Here is a 7,235-nt window from a genome sequence, read left to right on the forward strand (position 1 = left end):
ATAAACGAATTAAGACACTTACGTGTAAAACCGCGGGTCGTCGTCACGTCCTTGGAGACCGTGTCCTTTATAGTCCAACAAGGAATTTGATCTACCAAATCTTCACGGAGCCTCTTTCTCTGTAATTCCTTCTTGTCTCACTCACACCCTCTTGAGTCAGGTTTAAAAGAAGATTTCTATGATCTACATGTGATGATTAACTAATGGGAAGGCCATCGGAATGCTCGGGTTGATGTCATCTTACTCCAAGATGATGACCCCTTTATACAAGGGGTGATATCCATGGATTCTTGCATAGATGTGACCCAACAGGAATCCATTTGTACTGCAGGTCAATTTCGAAGCATGGCATTGATGAAAGGATGATTGTATGAGACCAATGATACGACGTCGATCTTCTCTATCTCTCCTAGAGATTCACATGCCCTCTTATCTCTCTCCTTGGGTATTATCTATAAGTGTTTTGTTCATATTCAAGTCAGAGAAGATCCTATCATGGGTAGTGCATATACCCTTCCATGTATAACTCTTTGCATGTGAATTTCTTTTGATGTAGCGTTCAAGGATTTGCCTCATGGTTTCCTCGCTAGGCACCTCTAGGGGAGCTTCTGAACCTGTCAACACATTCTTTATCCGCACAAAACGTGTTTTCTTGCTCAACTTTCCAATAATGTATTGTGAATCCTTCCACCATGGGATTTCATGGCTACTATCCCAATCCGAGCGAGGAGTATCAGGTGGTGGTATATGTATGAATTTGAGGGGTATGGTAAGTTGAAAGCTTGGTTATGGAATCCATGTGGGTTTTGACATCTTCTGTTGTAGGATCGAACCAATGGCTAATGTCTCCTCCAGCCTCCAAGAGCAGTGGCTGGGAGAGGTGGGGGTGGGGGTTGGAGGCGAGGATGGGGGAGATGTCGAAGACGCGGCCCAGGAGGGAGACCCAGCAGTCCGACTGCACGCAGTGCTCCGTGACCTCCGCTCTCGTGTACCACCCGCTGCTGTTGCCCCGCCGCCCCCTCTCCTCCTCCTCGGGCAACGTGGCGTTTAGCCGCAGATCGCCGACCTAGAATGACACATACACACATGTATGAGAGAACTTATGTGGTTGATCTGCATATGCAAATGGAACGGATAGCCCTGGCCTTGAAACCCTGCTTCTGCCATTCTCTCTCTCTGTCATGGCGCCCCCCTGTTCATAAACGAATTACATCCTAAGAGGCACAAATTCGTCTGCAGAAATGGCGCCCTCTTTCTCTGTAATTTTCCTGCGTTGTGATTCATCATGTCTCCCGCAATCATCGCTACTGCGTCCTTGATAACTAACATGCAACACAATGGTTTTGCAGCACAAGTCATGCTTGCGGTCCCCCCTCCCAAAGTTCTTTATGAAACAATAACTGCCTTCCCAGTCAGTCTTCCCTCCTCTCTCTCTCTCTTGTGCCAAAGGCAAAGCAAGTTGTCATTAGTTGGAACATAGAATACGGCGAACTCTGAGTTCGCCTTGCGCACACTGAATCAGAGTCATTCATTCAGTCAGTGAGTTAGTCGATCAAGCACGGCTCTCTCCAAAATGGCACATCCCCGTACCTTCGTATCGCTTCCTTCACCAACAGGCCATGCTTCCGTTTTCCCATCTTTCTCTCATGCAGATGATGGCACCTCTTCCCTCCTCACGGTAGTTCGCATCCCCCCTTTCCCACGCATAACTACCACACCCATATGAATAGTCCAAAGCATTTAACTCTTCAAGTAAAATGAGATCTCCTTTGTGCATTTTAACTTGCAAAAGGTTGTGGTACATGATAGTTGTGGTTGTGCAATTGCTTTCCACGCCATTTGGTAATCCCCCATGCATGGCTTACAAATACCATGGCCTGAGTTTGAAGCTTTGGAAGACTTTATTGACTTGATCCCCTTTGCCATGGGATGTAAACTCATGTTGCCTAAAGAACCAAATGGCCTCTGCAAATCAATGTTTGAATCCTATGACCTTGCTGCCCAGTGTACTTCATGTGCAACTGCAGCTACGTCTCTGGATATATCCATTCCAAAAAGGCCCTTTGTAAATACTAAGTGGCTTGGTCGATATTGCTAGCTAGTGCTACTACTATGCTTCATACAGTTGGCACACTTTGAGTTTTAGTGAGTTCTCTTTAGTTCTTCTAGGTTCTCTTGCCGTTATTCATATCCTTAGAAGCTAAGGGAATGGTCAGACATCTTATGAGTGGGAATCCACAATGATGGATCATGTTTGTTTAATGCTATTGTACCTTTAGTGCCATCTCAATTTTCTATTGAGGACTTTAACACAATTCTCCTTTGTTGTAACCTAGGCTCATTAAGCTCAAAGAGAACTGCATAATCTTCCATGAATGACATGATTTCTAGTGGCTCTAAGGATGTGGATTGCATAAACTCAAAGGATTCCATTTTGCAAAGTCCTACAGTCTCTAATTCTAGGTCTCCAAAGCCTATGCCTCGCAAATGAGATATAAGAGTTTCCTGTGATTGTAGATAGGCCAAAAGATTAAATTTTGTACCTACATTCCCTGGCCAGACTGCAAGGACACGGCTTCCAAAGACAACAACAACGAACACCGCATCTGCATTAAATTCATGTAAAAATTTAGTAATAAGGTGTCAATTGTATACAGTTTTGCCAAAAAATTGGTGCAATAAATGGCATATATTTAGGTGTTGTCAAACATGTCCAGGGATTGCACTAATACATTACCATGACAATTCAGCATATCAGTTTTCAGCATATCTCCCATCTCTGTCATCGTATCTGCACAAATCACACTGTCATACATCCCATCTATGTGCTCATCATCCTCCAAAATTCTTGCATTTTTCAAATTTTTCTCCTTCTTGCATATATACTGCCTGGCAGCTCTAGGCAACCTAGAAGTCTTCTGATAACTCATCGAACTGTTTGCTGAAATCCCAACATAACCGAAGGAGAAAACACTGCTGCTGCCAGGAGGCGAGAACTCCAATCTCCTCTCCTCTGTACCACCGTCGTCTCGCGAAACGGCGGTACCTAATGAAAACCCGAATCCCTCACAGTGGGCAAAGGTGCATCTCTGAGAGTATCTCTGTTTCTAACATGGTTCACACATACAGTCATAAACTGAACTGCTCTCATACCATCTTTACTGCGAATCCGTGCATAAGCAGATCCATCATCCATGACCTTTGTTTCCATGCGCATCTCTGTAATGAATGGCTGACCAAGAATTATGGGATAAGAGCATGAATCCTGCACAAAGAAATGAAAATCCTCCTCTACATCACCAATAGAAACCCTGACACTAGGGCAAGCAGCATATAAATCACCTGCAGTGTTATTGGCGGCTCTCATATGCCACCCATGCTCTACATCCATAGGCCATCTATTACTCTCATAAACTCCACGAACTATGAGATTAATCTCTGAACCATGATCAACCAATGCAACATAAGGCACCTGTTTCTCTCCAATCTTTACCATCGTCTCTGTAGTTGCCCTAGCCCAATGGCTCCGCGAAAAGTGACTACGCGGTATCAAAACGGGCTCATCAATTTCAGCATAATGCATAGGCTGAACCCTCTTCTCTACCTGCGGAAAAACAGAAGCATTATCAACCATAACCTCATCATCATCCTCATCCAACTCTCCAATCAAAACTCCCTGTGTATCAGTGGTAGCCAATGCATGTCTTTTCCTCTTCAGGACCTCCTGAAACTGATCCTGAAACTCTCTTTTTGAGATGCCCAAAATCTCAGAAATAGTGAAAGTCACCTCACTGCCAAGTATCTTATCATTAAAGATTTTCTTCATATCTGTAGATGTCTCAATATCGGACATCAATCTGAATCCTGGCTTCTTTCTCTCTCTAGGCTCTTGCCTCTTTTCTCTCTTTTGAGCATCCTCCATCTGTCGATCTGGCCCTGGTCTTGAAGATGGTCCTGCAGTAGGTGGAGTAACAAACTCACCCCCTCTAGTCTTCTTAGCTGCACTTGGATTTTCTTCATCCCTCTTACGCTTCTCCTCAACAAATACATCTGCACCATGAGATTTAGCCAAATAAGCATAAATAGAATACCTATCAACAGGCGAGTCCCAACCTGTCTCTGATCTGATGCTAGAGCCTGCACTAGTCAAAACAGTTTGCTGAATTTTCCCCTTGTTTGCAGTCTCCATAGCATAAGTCCATAGTGCGGACTGAGTCTCTGATCCCTTCTCAATCTGTACTCCATATGCAGAAGCATCACCTCTAACTGTCACATAAGAAGTACGCGCAGCCATGTCCTCCACTAACTTCTTCATTCCACCTTTACCACAGTTGGTAGCAAGTGGAGCTCCTGTCTCAGTCAACCAAATCTTACCATCTTGCCCCCAATATACCAAATTCTGCCTCCTTGCATCCTGGAAAGAGTCACAATCCCTACAATGCTGATGCTCCGTACTATCACACCAAATACATCTCCGATCTCTCCTAGGAGCACTAGGAGCACTCCTAGGTGCAGTAGGAGCACTAGAAGAAGTAGTAGGCATAGTCGAAGCAAACTGCTCCTTCAACTTACCCACCAACTCCGCTTTGACTGACTCAAGTGTCAAATCTGTGATGCCTTTGATTATGTCATCAAGAGAGGTAGGCATCGATGGAGCGGATGGTTTTGGAGCAGAAGGTGTAGGCATCGGTCGTGGAACAGGAGGAATAGGTGGAGTAGAAACAGTAGGCACTGGCATAGGCCAAGAAACTGGCTGAGGAGGAGAAGAAATAACAGGGATAGAAGTAGGCATAGGAGCTGATGATGGTGTAGGTGTCATGGAACCATTCTGTAGGCGAGTCTTCCATATCCTCCTCTTGGTCAAAGTCGAGACTGCATCCTGAGCATCCTGCCAATCAGTTTTAAGACCCATAGGCTTTGTACGATCTTCAAGAAGCTCACCCAATTCTTCTTGAAGAGCAGGATCTGCAGCTTGCAAGAAAAGTTCAACTTTTTCAACATCCAATGCTCTTTGTTCAATAGCATCAAGCTGACTATACCTCTCTTCGAATTCTCGAATCAACTCCGAAGCAGCAAGACCCTTGTTTGGCATGTAGACCCACTCTCAGAATGACCACCGAGTAGCCATACCAAAGTCCTCAAGGAAGTATTCTTCTTTTAGAGCCTTCTTAAAATCTTGCCAATGTGTATTTTGAATAAAAAGATCAGTCACCTTTGTCCTCAAAGCAGGTGTGACAAGACGAAGGAAGAACTTACTCATAAGTCCAGCAGGAACTCCAAAAAACCCCATCTTGATCTCATATGTCTTCAAATATGCTGAAACATTACGCCCATCAAATAGCTTCTTCTCACTCTCAACTGATTCAATAGCCTTAGTCGCACTGTTTGCATTCTCCTGCTCCCAATAGAGTTGCCTTTGCTGAGACAACTGCTGTTGATGCAATTGTTGTTGCTGCTGCATATACATTTGTGTTTGCTGATTTTGGAGCTGCATATACATGGACATATTCTGTAAAATCTGTTTTAGATCCTCCCTTGAAGTACTTGACGCAGCAGTCATAGATGGAGCTGAAGTAGAGGCAGCTGGAATTGTAGAAGAAGCTGAAATAGAGGCTGAAGTGTCTCCCATCCTGAAATTTCTGCGACGCTTTCACGTCGGGTTCACCAAAGATGTCGAAGAGTTTGGAAAGCAATGTCGCAACTTCAGAAGTCCTTGATAATTTCAGGCTAGAAGATCCAGCAAGAAAAATGAAGTAAAATCTGTTATAATTTCAGGACACCCTACATTCTTTTGAGCATTTAAAAGGGATTCCACCCTCTTGTTCAGCTCCATAGTTGCTTCAATAAAGTCTATAAGAACAAAAGGAGAGTTGCTTTTTCCACAAGTTTTAATTACAGTGGTTCGATGGATCAATCTCTGAATTGTCAATGATCTCTTATGAATTCAATCCTTCGTGTTTATCACAAACATCCTCATAAGGTCTCAAATCTGTTTCCACAATCATAGATTGTTTTACTGTCTTCATTATCATAGATACAAAGCTTGCATGAATAGCACTAAGAACTGATGGACTTTGTTTAAGCTGTGCCTTTTACATCCAAGACCAGCTGCATTGCCAAAGGACCTCCAGATTCATCCTCAGAATTTAGTTCTTAGATAGCATTTATGTCTTCTTGGGCTTTTATAAGCAAAAGCATTAACCCTTCATAAAGATCTGTCAGGCCTTTTCTTGTTTCAGCAGAGAGTGAAACAGCTTCATCAAATCCTAAAGTAAAAGATTCACCAAGTGTGGCCAGAAATCTGCCAGTACTTAATTCACTTGCAGAATTGGAACCACCAATACAGCTTCTAGAGTCCGCGCGATAACCACAGCATCAATAATCTGATTTCACTGCTGGTTCAAGCCCCTTTAAAATCCCAATTTCACCAATCACATATACCTTCTTTCCTGCTGGAAAGTCTATTGACTTTAAATAAGTAGCTGCAGCAAAAGAAGAAGCAAAAATCTCTTCCTCAGTCACATTTAGATCAAGAGACTCAAATTTTTTTTTCCCATATTGTTTCCTGGACTTTATGGAGTTGTTTGTTACAAACACAAGCCTTTTGTCAAGATCTCGTAACATGTCCAACGTTTCTGGTACACCATCAATCAGGGTATCACCCTTCCAAATAACTCCTGTAAACATCGCAATCGAATATGAATGTCTCGACCGAGCCAATCAAGTCGTCCACATTGGTAAGAAAAGGGGCAGTGACTCTCCCTGCAGAATCGTTAGTAGACATGGCAGCAATCGGTGTTGTCACGCAAGGTCTTCTGTAGTAGTAGTGTGTGGGAGAGTGAGTGCTAATAGGTGATGAAGACAGGCAGCTATGGCGAGAAGGCAGAGATAATGAGGAGGATGCAGAAGAGGGCAAGCAGGCAGTCCGAGAGGTGCTAGAGAAGAGCGAGGAGACAAAAGCACCTCCCCCCAGTCTGGATTCCGAGCTTTCCCCCAGCTTTATGTTCAGCGTCCACCTGATCAGTAGGCGTCATCAAGCTTTTCTTCTCCTTAGCTTAATCAATGTCCAGCGCGTCCATCAGAACTTGCCAATTGTTGCCGGCTCCTTCCTCCTTCGTTATTTCCTTCCGAGCCTTTCTCCTCCATTTTTCGTCTTCACAATCAAGTTCTTTTAAAGAATTTTTCGATCTCCCTCAGTCTGCATCTGCACTTCAGGAATTGAACTCCCTTCTGCA

At 43.8% G+C, this 7,235-nt stretch overlaps 1 pseudogene; it reads right to left on the reverse strand.

Annotated features, from left to right (window-relative positions):
* Positions 1-429: 429 nt before the first annotated feature.
* LOC148034736 (uncharacterized) lies at positions 430-6,687 on the reverse strand (annotated as a pseudogene).
* Between the last annotated feature and the right edge of the window lie 548 nt (positions 6,688-7,235).

The sequence above is a fragment of the Lygodium microphyllum genome, chromosome 6 (assembly GCF_053477565.2).
Source record: "Lygodium microphyllum isolate KBCC chromosome 6, Lygodium_microphyllum_v1.1.10, whole genome shotgun sequence".
NCBI classification, from domain to species: Eukaryota; Viridiplantae; Streptophyta; class Polypodiopsida; order Schizaeales; family Lygodiaceae; genus Lygodium; species Lygodium microphyllum.